Genomic DNA, 23276 nt, shown 5'->3' with positions numbered 1-23276 from the left:
TCCAGTTTACTGTAATGTATTTATATATTTTGACAATCTTGGGACAAAAGAGCACAGAAGTGAGTATTATATTCAAATGTTCTTTTTTTATGCTATACTTTATGACAAGACTCATCTCATCTTTGGGTCTATGGAATGAAAACAGACTCTAATCCGATCTCTCATTAATCTTATAGCGACCAGTTTTATTTGGTGTGATGTTTCTTCTTCGCTACTTAAGAGTGATTTGCTCTGTTATTTGTATCTGACTTGTAGCTAATGTGTCAGGGCGATTGTCCGCACTAACTGTACAAAAGTATCAAAATTTCATTCTCTCATCCACGAGTGTTACTTTGGATACCTCATCGAACCAGTTTCCTATAGGACAAGCATGGTGACTTTTCAGTTACATTCCAAACTCACAACGGAGTGCTGCACTGGAACTATGGACTGCTCCATCAAACAAAGGTTGCTTGGACCATTTTAGCAGCAGAGTGATCTCAGTGTGTATCACTGTGTAGTGAATGATATGAAATAGGCCAGTGACTCCACAGACAATACAAAGCAGGTTCCCCTGGTACATGACAGCATTCATGTGACTTGATTCTGATTTCCACACAATTTAACAACATGACAACTCTCCAGTCCATACCCTTGTGCTTCTGGACCAGGAACAGTGCAACTGAATCCATTTCTCCCATTATGTGGAGCACAGCCTGCTAAGTAGTGCAACAAGAATTTTAGTTTTTCTCACATGGCGTGCATGATCAATGGGATCCTGTATGCTGACACCCTTCGACCACATAACCTAGCACCATATGAAAATGTTTTCCACAATGTGTTATCACGATATTCACCATCAAAGTTACCTCCATTTCAAGTGGAATATCCACGGACATGATTTGCTATTGCAGAGATATTTTCACTGGTCATAATCCAGTAAACAGTTTGTCAAAGTTTTCTGTCTTATCATGGAGTGTTGGTGACAATGCATTCCCATAGCTATGTGATTCTATCTCCTCCAGCCACGGGCAAATTTGACATAGCTAAGGCTGCTTCGTGACAATGTTTGTCCATATCATCTGAGCAAGAGACAAGGTGGGTGGTTTATTATGAGAAGTTGGATGGCAGAATGCTGTTCCAGTTCTGGAGGCATCTACATGAGTTAATTGATTCAGCACTAACACTGTGGACTATATGGTAAAATAAATTGCTTGCACACATAGAAGTTTACATGATTTCTTTTGAAGGCAATACACAAGAGCACAGGTTACTTGTAGTTTATCAGATTTTTGCACTCACAGAGCAGTAGCATTACTACAATGGAGGCAGTGACAGTTACAGTGAAAGCAGCCATTCACCTCTCCAACATCGCAATAGGTGGTCAAAGAGTGCCAAGCACAAACAGAGGGACATGACAGTGCCACAGCAAGTGAACAATGGCTGTTCACAGAAGTCCCAAACATCTGCTGTTTCTGGTACATGAGCCCACAGCTGACAATAATCAGAGTTCTACTTACATCTGAGAGAGAGGACATAGTGGTACTGGTTCCACATATATTTTCACACTAGTGCTCACAAGTGCTCTGCATATTGCTCCCACCCAAATTCCAGATGCAACCTCCACTAGATGCTACGAGTTGCAGCACATTTCAGGGGCACCTACATTTAAAATGATTGAGCCCCACTAGCATAGCTTGGATCTCCCAGGACAGTTGCAGGTTATATGTTCTCGACACAAATGTGAGTCACTATTCCCTTGTGGACACATGCAGGGAAGTGAGCATGATTATAAATGCATAAAAGCAATTTTTGATATTCTGTGACCGTGTCTAATTGCCACAATCGCCAGCGGAGCACATGGAGTTAGTTACTGCAAAGACAGGCCTTGTCTCCTATGACTACAATGATCTGTTGCCATGGTGACTGATGGTGTTGGACACAGGCTTCCATCCACAGTGTATTGTCCATAAATTTAACAAAATGAGAAGGAACCACACGAGCAGACACTGTGGTAGGTGTAAGACAACAGGATTCACGGAATGTGTATTACAATTTATTCTGTTCATACAGGAAATTAAATACATTGTACAAAGTAAACAACATGTGATGCAAATGCTCAAGATTGTTCTCTTTAAAAAAAAATGGCTCTGAGCACAATTGGGACTTAACATCTGAGGTCATTAGTCCCCTAGAACTTACAACTACTTAAACCTAACTAACCTAAGGACATTACACACATCCATGCCCGAGGCAGGATTCAAACCTGCGACAGTAGCGGTCATGTGGTTCCAGACTGAAGGGCCTAGAACCGCTCGGTCACACCGGCCGGCTGTTCTCTTCACTTTTTTACGTTGGTTTATCAGATTTCAAGGGTTCAAGCAGACACAACTCAAATTATAGCTGAGCAGGCCTACAACTGGTTCAATCCAAACAGTTTCAATCTTAATGTCACAAATACTCACATTATGCAATTTTTGAAAAAAACTTAATGAAAGATGGTGTGTAAAATTCCTTGGAGCCAGCTGGGCAACAATTAAAATACAGTCAACACACAGATAAACTGGATAGGCTAAGTTCAGAATGTTTTATGCTTTACAAGCATCTATCACTGTGCTGGCCTACAAAGAACGTTGACTTCCACATATTTTTACTTCCTGCTATCTCAAGAAATTATCTTCTACGGCAGTGAACCCAAAGTGAGTGAGTGATTATACAACAGAAAGAAGCACTCAAAATATTGTGTAAAGTAGATAACTGCTCATTCTGCAAGGGACTTTTTAAGGGTTTTGGAATTCTTACATTCACATGTGAGTAAATTTACTCCTTGATGATTTTTGTGCCAACAACAATTTTAGCTGAACTGCTATCTACACAACCACAACACAAGACAGGCACGTAGTTTGCAGGTAGACTTTCAGAGAGGGGTTATGTACTCTGAGATAAAGGCATTCAACAAGCTCTGAAACAACATAAATAAATAAACTGGCAGCCTTTTACAAATTGTACCAAAAAATTGAAAAACTATGCCATTAGCCACCCCACCTACAGATTATTTTAATATCTATAATTGTGGACTGAAAAGATCTGTCAGCTACACAGCAGGAAGTAGTGTTTGTTGTACAGATGAATAACAAGTAGTAATGCATCGCGAAAGGACTGTTTACAGATCCGGGTACCTATTTCCTTTGAGAAATATCATTGTAATTAAGTACATATTAAGCTGCCAATCAGAGATATGCGGCAGCTATTTAATATAACAGAGGGAGCAGCAGTTTTCCTTCGAATGACGCTATACCAGGTTAAATTTAGTGAGCATAAGCACAAATAGAGATAAGCATTATATTGATAGTTTATTGTTGAAACCATGTAGAATTAAAAGCTTGTTTGTATTTCACTAAAGTATACGTTAACTCATTCCTTATCCCTAAAGGTTCTCATTCATGAAATCTGTAGAACACCATGATTAACTGAATGAATAAATGAATGAATGAATGAAACACTTATGAACCCTGCATCCAATGTGGAAAGATGTTTTTTTCATTGGGAAGTATACCATCAATGAAGTAAGTGAAAATGAATCTCTTGTTTTTATGGCTGGGAGGAAATAACACTGAACTCTACTGAAACGAAAAGACTAGTGTTGTCAGTTTCTTCACCTCAAGGAAGACAAACATTCTCTTAGCGGTGCATGATACTTTCCTAGCTTCCTTCTGCTGCTATTGTAACTGGAAATTGGCATCTCAAATATTTGAAGCAGTTTATCTGTTGAGCACATGTGGGGCATGGGTTTCAGTTCACTGGGTAATTTCAGTAAGTAAGGACTTCAAGTGTTTTGATCAATTCCAGAGTTTCTAATGCCTCTGGGATTATACAAATTTTGACAAATGCTATTCACAATATACATAAATGACCTGGTGGATGACATCGGAAGTTCACTGAGGCTTTTTGCAGATGATGCTGTGGTGTATCGAGAGGTTGCAACAATGGAAAATTGTACTGAAATGCAGGAGGATCTGCAGCGAATTGACGCATGGTGCACGGAATGGCAATTGAATCTCAATGTAGCGAAGTGTAATGTGATGCGAATACATAGAAAGATAGGTCCCTTATCATTTAGCTACAAAATAGCAGGTCAGCAACTGGAAGCAGTTAATTCCATAAATTATCTGGGAGTACGCATTAGGAGTGATTTAAAATGGAATGATCATATAAAGTTGATCGTCGGTAAAGCAGATGCCAGACTGAGATTCATTGGAAGAATCCTAAGGAAATGCAATCCGACAACAAAGGAAGTAGGTTACAGTACGCTTGTTCGCCCAATGCTTGAATACTGCTCAGCAGTGTGGGATCCGCACCAGGTAGGGTTGATAGAAGAAATAGAGAAGATCCAACGGAGAGCAGCGCGCTTCGTTACAGGATCATTTAGTAATTGCGAAAGCGTTACGGAGATGATAGATAAACTCCAGTGGAAGACTCTGCAGGAGAGACGCTCAGTAGCTCGGTACGGGCTTTTGTTGAAGTTTCGAGAACATACCTTCACCGAAGAGTCAAGCAGTATATTGCTCCCTCCTACGTATATCTCGCGAAGAGACCATGAGGATAAAATCAGAGAGATTAGAGCCCACACAGAAGCATACCGACAATCCTTCTTTCCACGTACAATACGAGACTGGAATAGAAGGGAGAACCGATAGAGGTACTCAGGGTACCCTCCGCCACACACCGTCAGGTGGCTTGCGGAGTACGGATGTAGATGTAGATGTAGAAAACAGAATGTAGACTTTCAATACTCACTATTCACATGGCTGTAGCAAATTTTTATATGGAGACATTTGAAGAAGAAGCCCTTCAGACAAAAATAAAAAGCCCTCATGTTGGTATCAGTTTATGTGGTTGATATTTTCATTACATGGCCTCATGGAGAAGAGGAACTCTCGTAATTCTAAATTTTCTAAATAATGTTAAGTCCAATTTTTGGGTGTACAGGTGCTTAGAAAACCTAATGGAACTTAAGGACATAAGGTCTACATAAAGGTAAACACACAGATAGATACCTTCACAGAAATTCCAATCACCACCCCAAGCAGAAAAGAGGAGTCATAAAAACCTTGGTGGACTGGGCTGAAAGAATCTGTGAACCACAGTACTTGGAGGGCATGCTCAACCTTCAGAAAAAACATCTATTCTGACAAAGAGATAAATATGGCACAACACCCTAAAAGGTCCAAAGCATCTAATGAAAAAGAGCCAACTAAAAGGAAAATTTTGCCTCCATTTATAAAAACTGTCACAGATCGCATCAGCAGAGTACTCAGCAAACATGGAGTTGATGCAGTGTTGAAACAAAAAGAAAGGTGTGCGAACATTTGTACACTGCAAAGGACTTATGCTTGCCACTTGCACAACAGGAGTATATCAAATACCTGGTGCTACATGTCAAATGTAAATATGAACTACAAAAATAAGCACTGACCTCACTTTCAGGAACACAAGATGCAGTGGCAGATAATGAGCTGGGACCAAGGAACCACAACATCCATTTTTCTGACACTATGGTTTTATCAAGATCTACTCATTAATATGGCCACAGAAATTCAAATACACAAAAACAACTTTAACAGAAAAGGAGGAGGATTCAAATCAGACAAGTTGTGGGCCTTAGTGCTAAATAACAAACAGCACCAACTCTTCCCCACCACAAACTCCATAGCATACGTCAACATGACTCCGTGATCTCGGGCACCAGTCGACCTCACAAACTGAATGTTGTGTGGATACATATAAACAGTTTGGCTTCTTGAGCTTGCTTGAGGCTGTAACTGCTTTCTGAAATGTTAAAGCCTCTGATGATGTCTCTACCAGTAGAAGACGAAATGTTAAGCTGAAAATTATGCATTGGACCACAGCCTTATGCCCAGAAAATAATTACCATAAACAAAAAGACAAATTCTGCAGACAACTTAGAACCATCTGTGCATATAAATTTGATAATGCAGAGGTTATTATTGTTGACTGTTAGCACAGGGCTTGCAGTTCTTTAAAGTAACAGCATGTATGGAGAAAACATTCATGTGGGGGTCAACAGAGGCGTCCGATCCCACCCATCGGCAGTGACCCGTGACATAAGGGTGTTGTGCTGTGTGACGTCATGATGGCACGGACTTTAGTTTATGATTGTTGTGTTTGTAGATGTTGTCTTGTTGCTGTTGGTGGTGTCCTCTGATGGTGTGTGTATGGCCCGTGTGTTATGTGGTGTATTGGGTTCATTTGGGTGCCAGTGCCTGAAGTGTGTATTTATCAGTTGTGACTGTTATAGAAGAACGGAAATTAGTTTCAGTGAATTAAGAATTAAGTTTCCATTGTGTTTATGTCATTGTGGTGTCATTTGATGTTACTGGTTTGTTGTTTGTCGTGTGGTAAGTCGTTTAATTCAATCTGTGTCTAGATTAGATTAAATTAGATTAGATTAATACTTGTTCCATAGATCATGAATACGACACTTCGTAATGATGTGGAACGTGTCAAGTTAATGAAAGATGTCTGTACAAGATATTACATTACACAAAATATTGCATGACACTAATGCTTAAGTCAGTTTTTTTCCCTCCCTTAATTTATATCTAAAAATTCAGCCAATGAGTAGGAGGAGTCGTCATCTAGAAATTCTTTTAATTTATTTTTAAATGTTGGTTGACTATCTGTTAGGCTTTTGATGCTGTTTGGTAAGTGACCAAAGACTTTTGGGGCAGCATAATTTACCCTTTTCTGTGCCAAAGTCAGATTTAACCCTGCATAGTGAAGATCATCCTTTCTCTTGGTGTTATAGCTATGCACACTGCTATTACTTTTGAACTGGGCTGGATTATTAACAACAAATTTCATAAGTGAATATATATACTGTGAGGTTACTGTGAGGATCCCTAAATCCTTAAACAGATGTCTGCAGGATGACCGTGGGTGGGCTCCAACAATTATTCTGATTACACGTTTTTGAGCAATGAATACTTTTCTACTCAATGATGAATTACCCCAGAATATGATACCATACAAAAGCAGTGAATGAAAGTAGGCATAGTAAGCTAATTTACTGAGATTCTTATCGCCAAAATTTGCAATAACCCTAATAGCATACATAGCCGAACTCAGACGTTTCAGCAGATCATCAATGTGTTGCTTCCAGTTTAACCTCTCATCAATGGACACACCTAAAAATTTTGAAAATTCTACCTTAGCTACAGACTTCTGTTCAAAGTCTATATTTATTACTGGAGTTGTGCCATTTACTGTACGGAACTGTATATACTGTGTTTTATCAAAATTTAAAGAGTGTTCGTTTGCTGAAAATCACTTAATAATTTTGTGAAAAACATCATTTACAATTACATCACTTAGTTCTTCGTTTTTGGATGTTATTACTATACTTGTATCATCATCAAAAAGAACTAACTTTGCATCTTCATCAATATGGAATGGTAAGTCATTAATGAATATCAAGAACAGTAAAGGACCTAAGACCGAACCCTGTGGGACCCATTACTTGATAGCCCCCCAGTTTGAGGAATCAGCTGTTGTATTAACATTACATGAACCACTTATTTCAACTTTCTGCATTCTTCCAGTTAAGTATGAATTAAACCATTTGTGCACTGCCCCCCTCAAACCATAATGATTTAGCTTATCTAAAAGAATTCCATGATTTACACAGTCAAAGGCTTTTGAGAAATCACAAAAAATACCAATGGGTGATGTCCGGTTATTCAGAGCATTTAATATTTGATCAGTGAAAGCGTATGTAGCATTTTCTGTTGAAAAGCCTTTCTGAAAACCAAACTGACATTTTGTTAGTACTTTATTTTTACAAATATGGGAGGCTACTCTTGAATACATTACTTTCCCAAAAAATTTTGATAGAGCTGTCAGAAGAGAGATTGGGCGATAGTTGTTGACATCCGACATATCCCCCTTTTTATGCAATGGTTTTACAATGGCATATTTCAGTCTATTGAGGAAAACACACTGCTCCAAAGAGCTATTACATACGTGACTGAGAATCCTTCTTATCTGTGGGGAACAAGCTTTAAGTATCTTGCTGGAAATGCCATCAATTCCGTAAGGGCTTTTACTTTTCAGTGAGTTTATTATTTTACTGATTTCAGAGGGAGAGGTTCGTGGAAATACAGTTGTTTCAAACTGCACAGGTATGGCCTCTTCTATTAGAAGCCTTGCCTCTTCTAGTGAAGATCTAGATCCTATTTTCTCCACAACATTTAAAAAATGATTATTGAAAATATTTCCAATTTCAGATTGTTGGTTAGTACACTTGTCATTCAGTTTTATGGCACTAAAGTCTTCCTGTGCTCTTGGTTGCCCTGTTTCCCTTTCAATAATATTCCAAATTGCTTTAATTTTATTATCAGAGTTACTGATCTTAGACATGATACACATGCTTCTGGACTTTTTAATAACTTTTCTTAGTACCGCACAATAGTTTTTATAATAGTGAACAATTTGAGGGTCAGTACTCCCTCTTGCTGTTAGATAAAGTTCTCTTTTACGGTTGCAAGATATTCTTATTCCTTTAGTTAGCCAAGGTTTTTATGTGTTTTTTTGGAATTATGTTACACTATTTTCTTGGGAAAACAATTTTCAAATCGGGTTCCATATACACTTCATCCCAGTCTAGCTCCTTTAGGCTTTCCCTAAAGTTTGCAGTATTTATATTGTTAATTGAACGCACTGCTTTGAAATTCTGATTTGATATACTGCATGGAGCTATGTCATGTACTGTAACTAGCTGTGCACCATGATCTAAAAGACCATTCTCAACAGGATAAGCATTTATATCCTTAAACTTATCTTGGTCTATAAAAAAGTAATCTATCAATGTCCTGCTGTTCTTTGTTATCCGAGTAGGAAAATTAATGATGGAGCTCAAATTGAAAGAACTGAGTAATACTACAAGGTCATTCTTCCTATTACACTCTTTCAGGGAATCAACATTGAAATCCCCACAAATGATAATTTGCTTCCCCCTGTCTGACAGATAGCACAACAAAGCATCCAAGTTTTCTAAAAATAGATGGAAATTCCCTGAGGGAGACCTATTGACCTATATAGGTCAAGGGAAGTGTCCGATTCCCAATTTTTGTTGTTTGAGGTAGTGGCTTTTTGGTACTGGCAGTTGCCGTGTGAATATAAATTTTGGTTTTTATTTGGTGGTATCAACAATTGTGGTTGAGCTATGTAGGTGAAGGGAAGTGACCGATTCCTGTCGATATTGTAAGTGTAGCGGTATTTGGGAATTTTGTAGCACTTTTATATCCTCGTCCTGTATGGTTTGGGATCGTGGTGTGTGTGTCTGTATGTGTTTATATTTAGTTTGTCCCCACCCAAAAACCCCCAATTTCTCATGCTGGTCTTGTTAGTCTGATTATGTTTTTGGAGGGACATGTGTTTGTTGGTTTTATATGTATTTTCGTGTTTGTTGTGTTTATGTAATGACGTCATAGGCGCCATATTGGAGACGTTGAGAATGGTCGTTTCTGGCGATGACGTCATGAGTCAAAGCAGATGGGTGGAATCGGACACTTCTGTAATCCCCTCATGCGGTTGTTTATCAATAGTTAGATGCTTTTGAGGACAGTATTAACTACAAAAAGAAGTTATTCAAATAGACAAACATACGCTATTAAATCATCTAAGTTGTTGTGCCATGGAACTCTTCTTTGAACCTTCCCTGTATCAATGTTTTGATCCCACTACTTGGATCTTTATAATGCTGTGTTATGTTATTGGGCAGTTTTGCTCTATGATTTCATTGAATCTGCTGTATACTTAATGACAGACCATTGAGAGCATATGAAATGTATTGTCCATCAGTTTTGACCCATCATATAACAGTGTGTGTTAGGTGACATGTTTGCCAGTGTACTTCAAATAGACTGTGTTTAAATAGGAAGATATGAAGTACTTTGTCACACTGTATTGTTGAACATCAATGTTTCAAATCTGCGTTCAAGTGATGTAAGTGCACAACTGGATTGGTGTGGTGCTATTTGTTAGGTGTTGTGTATTACTTGTATGCTTCATACACTGATAAGCCTAACACAGTAACGAAAGTATATGAGTGGAGCAGTCACACACGAAGGATCATCCTAGTGAATATATGAGCTGCAAATCGGGAAATCCATTGCGATAAGCGACTTTGACAAAGGGTAGTTTATTATTACATAGAACCTGTGAACGAGTCTGTCAAAAATGGTGATGCTGGTGGAATGTTCAAAAATGTTACTATCATGAGCATCAGTGCAAAGATGTAAAAGGACAGTGAAACTACCACTAGGCACTAAATGGTTGGACGTCCTCGACTCATCACAGAACGTGGGGTTCAGAGGCTTGTCTGCTCCGTAAAGTAGGATAGACGGTGATCTGTGGCATCTCTACCAAAAGAGAACAGTGCTGGTGCACATGCAAGAGTTTCAGAGCACACCGTATGTTGCACATTTTTGAATGTCGAGCTCTGCGGCAGACCACCCCTATGTGTACACATGTTGACTCGATGAGGTTGTCAATTATGATTGCAATGGGCACATCACCATCTGGATTTGACTGTCAATCAATGGAAAACATGTTGGCTCTTTGGGTGAATCACATTTTTGGTACACTAGGTCAACGGTGATTACGACAAACGCCATCATCAAGGTGAATGGCAGCTCGAAACATGCAGCGTGCCACGGATGAAGGCTGTTGGGAGTAGTATTACGCTATGAGAGGCATTCTCTTGCACTTTTCAGGCATTGTAGAAAAGCTGCAAAAATGTTTCCCTAAAACGGGTGTAGCACCAACAATGAGTTATATAGCCAGCACAATGATACTGTGGCCCACTGCAGAGCAATAAGTCAACTACATAACACAAAAATTACAAAATATGAAGTTGGCAGGCCTAAATAAGGTGCCAGTCTGTTCTAAAGGCATGAATGGATAGGTCAATTGAAGTTTTCTGTATTGCCAGATGGGATTATACCATGTATGTCATAATTGTGCTGAAGTTTTCTCTTTTGCAGGGAGGCTTGTGTAATGCTAGTTTATGAGCTTTTATTAGAGGACACACTTATTTGTGAGATGGTTGAGACTGTGTTGTGCAGGGTAAGCATGTTTTGTAATTATATTTGGTTTTAAGTTATGCTGCACATATACTAGGAATCAAATTATGTATTGTGATTAAGAAATTGGTCTATACTACAACATCTCTCTAGTTTTTCTTTCAACTTGGATATGTTTCCAACCAGATCTTTAATCTGTGATGCCACTGTACAAAACCCTTCTGCACCATTGCCCTTCCATATTGTTTATCGAGCTTCCTCCGGATGTTGGAATGAACTACTGGATTTGAGTAAGTTGCTGGTTTTAGTAACAAATCACATCATGGAAAAAAATATTGCACAGTTGTTTTGAGGATTTGAAGATTTCTAAATAGATTTCAACACAAGTGCCTAGGATGGACTCCCCGCAGTTCTAATAGTGTGCTTCTATGCATAGAATACTTTTTTGTTTTGTGGGAAGAAAATACTATGGAAGTCTCACTTCAGTCTGCTGTTTATATGCAGACCCTTCTGCACTGTTTTAGCTAGATATGACATTCCATTCGCTTGATATTACAATCAATTCCAAAAAAACCATGTTTAGCCACGAGAATACTATGAGTAACACAGTCATATGCCTTAGATCGATCACAGAAAATACCAACTGGTACTATTTTATTATTCTGTGCTTGTAAAATTTGGTGAGCGAATGTGTCAATGGCGTTATCAGTTGGTCAACTGTGATTGTTTGACGATATAGTTGGGGTGCTATTCTAGAATACACAATCATATTAAAAAAAATTTGGGAAAATTATGTCAGTGGTGAAAGAGACCGTTAGTTACTGACATCTCTACCGCCTTTCTTATAGAGGGATTTACAAAAGTTACATTTCAGTCTCTATGGAAAAAGCTCTGAATTAATAATGCCTTACAGATTTCAGAAAGACAGTGGTTAATTTACGGGAACAAGTATTCAGTAGTCTGTTGGAAACCCCATCATATCCAGATGAGGATACACATAAGGATACTGGTGAAGAGAATGTTAAAAGCATGTTATGCCATTAAGGTTATGTCATTAGAATACAACAGCCAGTGTTTTGTAGTGACATGCTATTGGCATGTATACATAATTCTTAGCTATGCGATTTGTTTCTGGTGACGGGGACACTCATTATGGCGATTTGGAATTACACGAATGTTTACGTGGTACGCTGACTGCTAACCGAATTCTGTAGACAAAATGCTATAGTACAGCCAGTTTAACAGTGTGCTAATCATATCATGCACACTTTCTTCAGAAACTTGTTTTTCCCTTAGAATGGCACCAATAACTCGTAAGAAGTTTACTTCTGGGTTTAACTATTAACCGTCTATTTTTTTCATTTTTCTTTCGCCTTTAACGCATAATATCTCTTATTCAAATTCATATTGGCGGTATAGCAATTATTCGTAACACGTAAACGTCGTCACTGCTAATGTTAGGCCACTTCAATGATTTTCTGAAGAAAGTTATTGCCATATTTGGTACTTTACTATATTCCGTGGGCTGAATATGAAATTGCATCCTGGTGAAATCGAATAAGCAGCTGTCATTATAACAGAATAAAGTTTTGTTGTGAAAGTTTTGTTTTCCATATAAATTAACTATCGTGTTTAAATTAAACTCATTTCTTTCTCTTTAAGGCTTAAAAGTTACACGTCAAAATCACAGATATATTTACGTGTGCTTACTACTTACAGTTCTACACCGTCACATACTCTTGTTTTCCTGCAGCAAAATTTTAACTTAGCGCCCTTCAAAATATCAACAAACTTTGACGGAAACTATTTGGGCAGAGATAGTATACATTAATCCACAGATTTTAGCAATACTAGCATTTGAAAACGTCAAATATAGAGCCACGAAATTTACATCAGTGTCATCCAAGAATATACTTCACAAAAATAGTTAACATTAATACTTTCTATTTCCTATATAAAACAAAAATATCAGAAAAAGTAAAAAAAGAACGTTGCAATAATTTACGACGAATCCCTGTTTATTGTAGCTTGATACAACCCCAGCTCCCAAAATAATTTATGTATTCTTTCACTGTAGGAGTTTTCAGGGATCACGCTGGCTCCCTAGCAAAACGTAGTTTCTTCTGCTCAAGAACAATTAACATTTATGATATAAGTTTTCAGATGACGAACATTTTGATCGTGTACTGCTCTTTTTCTTTCCTTGTTTGCAGGAAACTGTCAAATTTTTAAAATATATCAGCTGTTTCATTTTAGCTTAAATTTCTGCATTTTCATAATCAGTACTGTAGATGAATTCAATGTCACATGTGTGAAAGAACAGACAAAGGGTTACACATGCACAAAGGAAATGACCTTCTAGTGGAAAGTATTGCTTTGACTTAGAGCTTTATCCTGAATTATGCTAAGCCCTTCTACTATTTCCGTGATTCATGCTCCACTATGAAGTCACTATAGAGCAAAATCTCATTTCATAAATCGGTGGGCAGTATTAATAAAGAATGCATTTCCTGATCGTGTTGCACAAGACTACACATACGTATAAGTGTTACCGAGCCACCAGTTACTGACCGTTGTTTACTTTTTCAATTTTTTCCCGTTTTCAAACGCAACTTTTTTTTTCACGTCGTCTACTAAGATTCATCCACATGTGGAAGCCTCACCTTTGATGCGAATTGGAAGTATGAGTTTGAATAGCGTGGACATCAATTGAATAATTTTCAGCTCTGGAATTTACTTCTGAAAAGTTTCGTTTGTAACATGAACGCATGCATCCTACTGTCCATACTTCAGATAGTAAGCTGTGTGATGGTCTCTGTGTGAATGGCCACGTGTCATGCTGTAGCGCGAAGTGGTCGCTACAGGAGCGGCGTGCAAAGCACTCACGCATTGTAAAAGTCTTTTATTACGTGTCGATCTAAATATCAAGAATAACGTCAGAAATGACATACTACTCACGCTAGCAGAGTTTTTCCGTGCAGCGGGAATTTATTACTCGAAAAAAATGTTCTTAGACATAAGCAATGACAAATATACAGTAAGTAGTGTCATACTGACAGTCTGACCAGAGAGATGGGATCATTAAATATGTGTTTTGTTCAGCCATGTGACGTAAACTATGGGTGCTGAATCACCACGAAGGCCCACATGCGACTTTCTAGAAAGAAAAACAAAGATCGAAATGAGAATGTTATATTCAACCCGTGCATGTTACAGGGTTGCTAGCCACAATTGATAGCAGTAAACCCTCCTTTGCATGTGGAAGCGCTGTAACACACATTCCTTCTTACTAACTGAATAGAAGATTTCTCCAAAACATTAATTTAATGCTTGAGTTGTTACCTGTAAGTTCTTAACTCAAATTGGACGACGTTCTTTTCGTGATAAGACTATTGAGAAGTGACATCCGTAGCCAACATACATTTTGGTAAAAGAAATTAGGACCCATACAGAAACATCTCTTTTTTTTATGTTTTTGTGTGTACAGTAACACCGTGCATACAAACCAAACACATGCATGTTGCTTACAATTGCTGGACTCACACTCCATGCCATGGACCTATGGTATCCACGTAGCAGTACACACAAAATAGTGTAAGTAAATTGCAAGCCTAATCAGATTTAGAACGTATAACCAGAAGATCATGTGACTGGTAATGATATCATCATGTTCTTTAGCGAAATGTTTCTGATACTAGTGTGAATGATAATCATCAGCAAGAAGTATCAGCTTTTGGAGGACTATATTGTTATGCTCAAATGCATTCTGGTGTTTTCCCTACACTTCGGAAAATACTAAGACAGACTGACATGGGATCTAAACCAGCAACTGCCAGAGAATTATGTAAATACTGTCAACTTGTTTGGTGGTACACACATTCCAGGTAATCAGAACCGATAATTGCTTATATTCTCTATATGGCTGTTGTTTTAGTTATTTGACATGGAAATCGATTACACAAGCCATCAAACAGCGATGCTAACAGCCCTGCTGTAGACTGTATCTTGGTTGTATTGCAACAGGATGACTGTCTATTCGTCGTAAGCAGATCACAACTCAATATTAGTATGCGTTACAAACGCTTCTCACAGGTTTTCGCTAGTGTTAAGAATGTGGAAAACTCTATGGACAATAAATCTCAGAACGCAAAGAAAACCAATACATCTCTAGAGGCCTGGCTGCCTTTCTGGCAAGTATACATGGATACCTAAATGAGCCGTCGTGTTGAGAAGACTTAGACCATTACCTATTTAAGTTTTCGAGCATGTGAAATTTTAATGACGTGTCGTTTCTGGGATAATTCTCGAAGTTATGTACTTAAAGTTAATACAGACTGTAGTCTGGTGACTTACTGTCAATCAAGGCCAAGTCTGTATTCTCCACCATGTTTTGTGTCTCGTGATGAGCAGGTAAGTCCTGCTCCTTCCTATTATACAGAGTGAGTCAGGAGGAAGGTACATTCGAGAGAAGAAAAAGTGGGCCATATCTGAATTCCAATTTGTAGACCGCGCCCGACTGTATGCAACCAACACATCATAACTGTATCGCTGGTCCTCTAAGCCCTCTGCATTACAGTAGTTTGACTATGCACAATGAGTACCACAGTAGATTACTAGAGAAAACTGCTCATTATGGTAGCCAGTTCAGATATAAAGTAATACCGTTACACAAAAAATATTAGGAAACACGTTATTAGAGGCGAAACAGTTCATAAAGCTTGCAAATGAAACATCATTACAAAAAGTGACACTACAGAACTCTTATTACACGCACTAAATGACATGATGAGTTGTTCGTGATCCGAATTTGATCCCACTGTTAACAAAACAAAGCTTGTGTGTCTGATCAAGACTCGACTAGGCATAAAGAGATGTCAAATATCAAAGTGATCGCCGGTATCAGCTTACAAGGCCAAATGTCCTAACCTGGAAATAAATGACGATACGTTTGGCACTGCACTGGGAACACCATGAAGGTTATATTGCCCCTGAGAAGTAACCATTAAAGGTATGTAATGAAGTGCAACGCAAGAGTAAGAAAAGCCATGAAGTAAAGGGGAGTAGAAAGTAGTTATTTGAATTGTTAGCTGTCGGCCGTTGTGACCGAGCGGTTCTAGGCGCATCAGTCCGCAACCGCGCTGCTGCTACGGTCGCAGGTTCGAATCCTGCCTCGGGCATTGATGTGAGTGATGTCCTTAGGTTAGTCTGGTTTAAGTAGTCTAGGGGACTGATGACCTCAGATGTTAAGTCTAATAGTGCTCAGAGCCATTTGAACATTTGAAGTGTTAGCTAAGCACAGTATTAAGTATGCTCACCAGTAGCGTGATAATGGAACCTGAAAAGATGATACAAATGACTTTTGCCTGGTAGGGAATCGAAACCGACACCTTTCCCTATTGTCTTATAGCTACGAATAAGCACGGAATATTTATTGTTTCTTCACCACTAACGAGATGTGCACCTGTTCGGCTAGAGGCAACACAATGAATAGTTCTGTGCTGCCTGGGACTCCAACCCGCGCATATCGTTGTTGTTAACCGCACGCGAAGAGGTTTCAACTATCAAATACCCTCTCACTAGTAGTTACAACAGTTAGGATCACGCTATAGGTAGAGACCTGCAGAAGTTTGGCATCGTGAAGAAACAATGAAATGCTGGAACAGCATCATCTCGAAGGATTCAGATGTAGAGAAAAATTGAAATCGGAGCTCGAATCCCAGTCGAGTGACAATATTTTCAAAATCTCAAGGTCACTTAAAATAAGAATTAAACGTCCTATGACCAGATATGACGATTGGTCCGTGAACTAAAATAACATTACTAGTGCAAGAAAGCTTACGAGAGGCAGAGTTTCTGCAAGCAGCAAGTTTTGCCTCTGACAACCAAAACTAATCCAGCTCTGTTCCAGTCAGTAGCGAATGGACATGTTCAGTGTTGATTTGAACCCACACCGCCTGCCGGTGTGGCCGTGCGGTTCTAGGCGCTTCAGTCTGGAACCGCGTGAACGCTACGGTCGCAGGTTCGAATCCTGTCTCGGGCATGGATGTCCTTAGGTTAGTTAGGTTTAGGTAGTTCTAAGTTCTAGGGGACTGATGACCATAGATGTCACGTCCCATAGTGCTCAGAGCCATTTGAACCCACACCTTAGCCACTACAAGCTAGCCTCAGTCCAATCAACCACCAAATTTCACGTGTGTTAGAATCATGTCTTCGTCGTAATGGGGTACACACTACACGGTATGAAAGGTGTTAACGTCACCTTGATGTGTTGTTGTGGATAACATTTTCGTTGTCTACTAGTCAATTTCATGCAGTGCGATCACAAAACCATGAAATCAAACCCATTCTTTTCCTTTCTTTTTTAAGCCGTATTCCGTCTACCTGCTAAGAGCATCAGTCTCACAGAAGGTCAGAGACAATTTCGTTGTTTTCTAAACAACCAATAATAGAGAAACCTTTCGGAAACATGTTTGTGAAAGGGCTCGCGGTTGTCTGTCATGGTAAGACCAATTTCAGTATCACCAGCCAGTGGCCGCTTGATACAGACCAGCGTCTGCCCAATTGATCGCGACGCATCAGGCGTAGAGTCTGTGATCTCCAACGGACATTTCTGTGCTCGAATTCGCAAGTATAGCAGTATGAACGTTGTGTATGATATAATACTATGTTTCAACACACTCCGTGGAAGTTTTGTATGGCATATTGTTATAAGAGTATTTAACTATGGTCTTATTTTATTCAAGTTCGTAGCATAGTTCATGGTATCGCAATTTGAATATTTCTCATTTACGATGTTATGAATTAGAAAATGTAGTCTAAAATATAGTAAAGTCTAATTTTGTGACCTTGTGAAACCAGTAAAGGCAATTCGAAACACCTATCCCCTGTATGGAGTGAGTGCTATCGAGGAAGTCTAGTTGTATCATTCCAAGTATTATCGTTTTGAGATGAATTCATCACCACATTCAGGAAGACAAACGAGTGTGATTTACTACTATGACCGTGTCAGTGTGCCAACGGCCTTGCCGCAGTGATAACACCGGCTCCCGTCAGATCACCGAAGTTAAGCGCTGTCGGGCGGGACTAGCACTAGGATGGGTGACCAACTAGTCTGCCGAGCGCTGTTGGCAAGCGGGGTGCACTCAGCTTTGATTGGGAAGTGACGGCTCCGGTCTCGTAAACTGACATACGGCCGGGAGAGCGGTGTGCTGACCACATGACCCTCCATATAAGCATCAAGTGACGACTGTGGTCTGAGGATGACACTGCGGCCAGTCGGTATCGTTGGGTCTTCATGACCTGTACATGCGGAGAGTTTTTCCAATGTCAGTGTATCCGATAATTGTCAAGTGTGACGACCAGTTAACCTTAGTGCGACACTTGCCTTTAATAATCATATTGGGGTTAAAAGAAAGTAAGGAGGATTACGGTACAACGTCTCGTCGAAAAGGAGATTAGACGCGAAGCAAAATGTCGAACTGGGAAGGATGAGAGAGGAAGCAGTCTGTGTCCTTTCAAAGTACTGATCCTGGCATTTGCCGTAATAGATTTAAGGAGGTCACCATAAACCCAAATCAGTGCCACCTGATGGCAATTTGGAGTACAGTATGGTAACTTCGTACGGAGAAGATAGCGGATAACATAACAGACATTTTATCGGACGAAGGCCTGTATACGTCCATTAATATTGGTATGCATCTGGTGGCACAAAGAAGGTGTTTTGTGTTAGGAACTGATTCACAGGGATGTGTTCTTCGCAGTTGACATTTGTTGCCAACATATGAAATGCGCCCTGGAAGATAGTACCAAGGAGCTTGGTTGGAAGGCATTCCTACCGCGCGTTTTCGAATCTGCTACCCGCATGTGTAGAGAGAGGGAAGACGGACTGATCGATTGAGATGGAGCTGTAACAAGGTAGGATTTAATGGCAGACTGATGATGCATGCTAGAGAGGGAGATTTTGCTGCAGGGGTGTCGATCAAAGACAGTGCAAGGGGTCTTTCAGTCTCTAATTTCATCCTAAGACTGTGAGAATGCTCTGTGACTCGCTGACTCCCATCCGCATAGGGATGGATCGTAAATTATGCACTATGCTCGAGGTGCCAAAAAAATGTATAGTGCTGTCTGGTATACTTTGATGACGTATATGTTCGAGAATTAACAATGAATGGACGTACTGCACTGTCATCTATCTACATTCGCAATGATACTCGCAACGTAGAAAAGGGGCGGTTTAGCTATGATACTGAAATTGGGAAATATTCTGACACCTCGTTTGTCGTTGAAATTACTGTAAAATTGCTAAAATTCTTCGCAATATCAACTGTGATGCTTATTATTGCAGTACATCGATGGTTTCTTCTCCACCCCGTCTGTCCACCGGTACGCTGTTGGTTACCACATATTGATTGACTGACATCGTATATTTGAGATGGAGAAAGAGTTTTGGTGGAGGGGCAACACCTTCTGGGGATGGCTAGTACCGAAACAGTGATCGCGTACATGATTGCAATATGAGGAATCAGTAGAAATGGAATGCTTATTCATCAGCTATTCCGTCTCTGTGACAGATGAGTTTAAATGTAGAGGTCGTCAATCACCTTCATACAGCCGTTTGGAAACGCTCCACAACGCCGTCAAACTTTTCCAGTTTTCTTATGTTGTAACTGTCTTTTATTTAAAATCATCCAGTTTGTGTAGTGTGCTACGGTAGCAGCTGTAACATGATTTACACCGTGCGACGTCTAGTTTTCTGTGAGAAGGAATGGGTCAGAACGTCTTAATGTCAGTTTAGAACTTGCCACAGACCTTGAAGTTGTGGCGGAAAAAAAAAGTATGTCAATGTACAAAGCGTGTTGCAGCATAAAAAACAATGTTTCAAACCATGGCACAGGGTCACTGGAGAGCGTCTTTTGCGACTTCAAGTATGGTTTGTGGGATACGGTCATCCTCCTACAGCACAGGCGATGCAACTTTACACTGGTCTGTGCAGTGGATCGATACCTGTATATTTAATAGGATCGTGACATGTGCTAGATGCCGGCATGCAGACGGTATTTGTTTTCGATATATGGGAGGAGAGAGATGCAGTAAAAATCTTATCGAGTTCTCTATCAGATGAAGTTGATGGAGCTTTTATATCAAATGGCTCTGAGCACTATGAAACTTAACGTCTGAGGTCATCAATCCCCTAGAACTTAGAACTACTTAAACCTAACTAACCTAAGGACATCACACACCACATCCATGCCCGAGGCAGGATTCGAACCTGCGACCGTAGAGGTCGCTTGGTTCCAGACTGTAGCGCCTAGAACCGCTCGGCCACCCCGGCCGGCTGAGCTTTTATAGTTCGTAATTTTTCTCTGTTGGATGGTACAGAATAATGATCCCAGAATGAGATTTTCACTCTGCAGCGGAGTGTGCGCTGATATGAAACTTCCTGGAGGATTAAAACTGTGTGCCCGACCGAGACTCGAACTCGGGACCTTTGCCTTTCGCGGGCAAGTGCTCTACCATCTGAGCTACCGAAGCACGACTCACGCCCGGTACTCACAGCTTTACTCCTGCCAGTATCCGTCTCCTACCTTCCAAACTTTACAGAAGCTCTCCTGCGAACCTTGCAGAACTAGCACTCCTGAAAGAAAGGATATTGCGGAGACATGGCTTAGCCACAGCCTGGGGGATGTTTCCAGAATGAGATTTTCACTCTGCAGCGGAGTGTGCGCTGATATGAAACTTCCTGGAGGATTAAAACTGTGTGCCCGACCGAGACTCGAACTCGGGACCTTTGCCTTTCGCGAGCAAGTGCTCTACCATCTGAGCTACCGATGCACGACTCACGCCCGGTACTCACAGCTTTACTTCTGCCAGTATCCGTCTCCTACCTTCCAAACTTTACAGAAGCTCTCCTGCGAACCTTGCAGAACTAGCACTCCTGAAAGAAAGGATATTGCGGAGACATGGCTTAGCCACAGCCTGGGGGATGTTTCCAGAATGAGATTTTCACTCTGCAGCGGAGTGTGCGCTGATACGAAACTTCCTGGCAGATTAAAACTGTGTGCTCGACCGAGACTCGAACTCTGGACCTTTGCCTTTCGCGGGCAAGTGCTCTACCATCTGAGCTACCGAAGCACGACTCACGCCCGGTACTCACAGCTTTACTTCTGCCAGTATCCGTCTCCTACCTTCCAAACTTTACAGAAGCTCTCCTGCGAACCTTGCAGAACTAGCACTCCTGAAAGAAAGGATATTGCGGAGACATGGCTTAGCCACAGCCTGGGGGATGTTTCCAGAATGAGATTTTCACTCTGCAGCGGAGTGTGCGCTGATATGAAAGGCAAAGGTCCCAAGTTAGAGTCTCGGTCGGGCAGACAGTTTTAATCTGCCAGGAAGTTTCAGAATAATGATGATTGCATGTTGGAGTGATAGGCACGAATGGGCCCTGAGGTGTTCGGATCTGCTTCAGAGAGCAGTACCTGTATGTAGTTTGGGGATGCACCACAATGCTGTAGCAAAATCCTTCTCCCAGTTCCCGTACTGTCTTTTCTACTACCTCGTGTTGCACGAGCAGGCTTAACTTGGCGCTGACCTTACACGCAGTAAACTGTTGGCGGAGTTATGTCAACTTGTTTCCATTTCCACTGAATGGTCAAAACACGATCCTGTTGCACCAACTCAGGTCGCTCTGTTTCTCCACGGGTTGCAGAAGGTTGTAAATACAGCTCTCTCTGACTTCTGCTCAGTTCCGACTTAAATTGGAATGATCACATGCGCGAAACTGCAGAAATAGCAGCAGTTGCAGGAGGCATAGGGACTATCTGAAATTTTACTGTAGCAGATAGGTTCGAAAAAGGTAACGCGTTCCGAGATATGAGAGTGCCAGAAATGTGATTCACTAGTGGTTTTAATCATAAAAAGACTCCTCCATCGGATACAACGCAGGTATGTGGTTGAATGGAAAGACTTGATTCCAAATCATAGACATAATTTCTACCGGGAAGCGCAGCACTAGGGATCTGAGAAGCTAGTGTACATTTCTTACGAAATGGTTCAAATGGCTCTGAGCACTATCAGACTTAACATCTGAGGTCATCAGTCCTCTAGAACTGAGAAATACTTAAACCTAACTAACCTACGGACATCACACACATCCATGCCCGAGGCAGGATTCGAACCTGTGACCGTAGAGGTCGCGCGGTCCCAGACTGAAGCGCCTAGAACAGCCCGGCCTCACCGGCCGGCACATTTCTTATCACCTCAATCAGCACACCATCTACTGCTTGTGATCCTTCCCAATCAACCATCGCTTATAACCCAGTCGATATATCACCGAACCTGTGATGTGGCATCGAGACAGAATGGGAAATAACTGGCGGTGGCATGGGGCGGCTGATAATTCTAGCATTTCCGAACTGGCGCTTCAGCGGCTGTTTAACTGGATTTGCAGTGTGCGGAGTTGCGCCATCTTGCATAAAAATGATCCCATCCACACACCCACGCTGTTGGAGAGCTGGAATGACGTTGTTGAGCTAAAGACACTCAAAGCGCCTACCAGTGACGGTACAGGTAACAGGACAGGAAGCACCTGTCTCATCGAAAAAATATGGCCCTATGATAAATAATGTTGTAAACCCGCACAGCACAGTGGCCTTTTCAGGATGAAGTGGTGCTGGTTGATTTACGTGAGGATTTTCCGTTGCCCATGGTCGACAAATCTGTGTATAGACATATCCTATCAGATGGAAGTAGGCTTCGTCTGTCTACAAAATCTTCCATTGCTAATCATTATCCACTTCCATTCGAGCAAGAAATTCTAAAGCAAAGGTCTGTCTTGCTGGCATGTCACCAGGAAGCAACACGTACACGCGGGTAATTTAGAATGGACAGCAAAGAAGGATGTTTCGGAGGATTTTACGCACCGTGCTCACAAATGTGTCCAATGTTCGGGCAATTCTCTGTGCACTACACGTTTGCACACCACCACCCGTGTCCTTCTGCATTGCTGTGGCCACTGCTTCCACTGGCGTCGAATGAATTCGTTTCCTCCCTCTACAAGGTTGCACAGCAAAAGAAATGGTTGAAATGGCTCTGAGCACTATGGGACTTAACATCTAAGGTCATCAGTCCCCTAGAACTTAGAACTACTTAAACGTAACTAACCTAAGGACATCACACACATCCATGCCCCAGGCA

At 40.7% G+C, this 23276-nt stretch overlaps 1 protein-coding gene and 1 pseudogene across 4 annotated transcripts in view; one reads left to right on the top strand and one right to left on the bottom strand.

Moving 5' to 3' along the window:
• Positions 1–12908, bottom strand: part of LOC126299091 (Bardet-Biedl syndrome 2 protein homolog) — a 159376-nt gene extending 146468 nt beyond the window's left edge. For 2 of the 4 annotated variants that reach the window (XM_049990764.1, XM_049990767.1), the window contains exon 1: positions 12802–12897. The gene's annotated coding sequence lies outside the window, so the exon portion shown is untranslated. Of the gene's footprint in view, positions 1–12801 lie in introns of all 4 variants that reach the window. The other 2 variants (XM_049990763.1, XM_049990766.1) reach the window with 2 other exon arrangements.
• Positions 12909–18096: 5188 nt separating this feature from the next.
• On the top strand, positions 18097–18214 carry LOC126299833 (5S ribosomal RNA; annotated as a pseudogene).
• Positions 18215–23276: the final 5062 nt, after the last annotated feature.

This window comes from Schistocerca gregaria, chromosome X (genome assembly GCF_023897955.1).
Source record: "Schistocerca gregaria isolate iqSchGreg1 chromosome X, iqSchGreg1.2, whole genome shotgun sequence".
Classification (NCBI taxonomy): Eukaryota; Metazoa; Arthropoda; class Insecta; order Orthoptera; family Acrididae; genus Schistocerca; species Schistocerca gregaria.
Note: the sequence above shows the minus strand (reverse complement) of the source record. Positions and strands in the feature narration are given on the sequence as shown.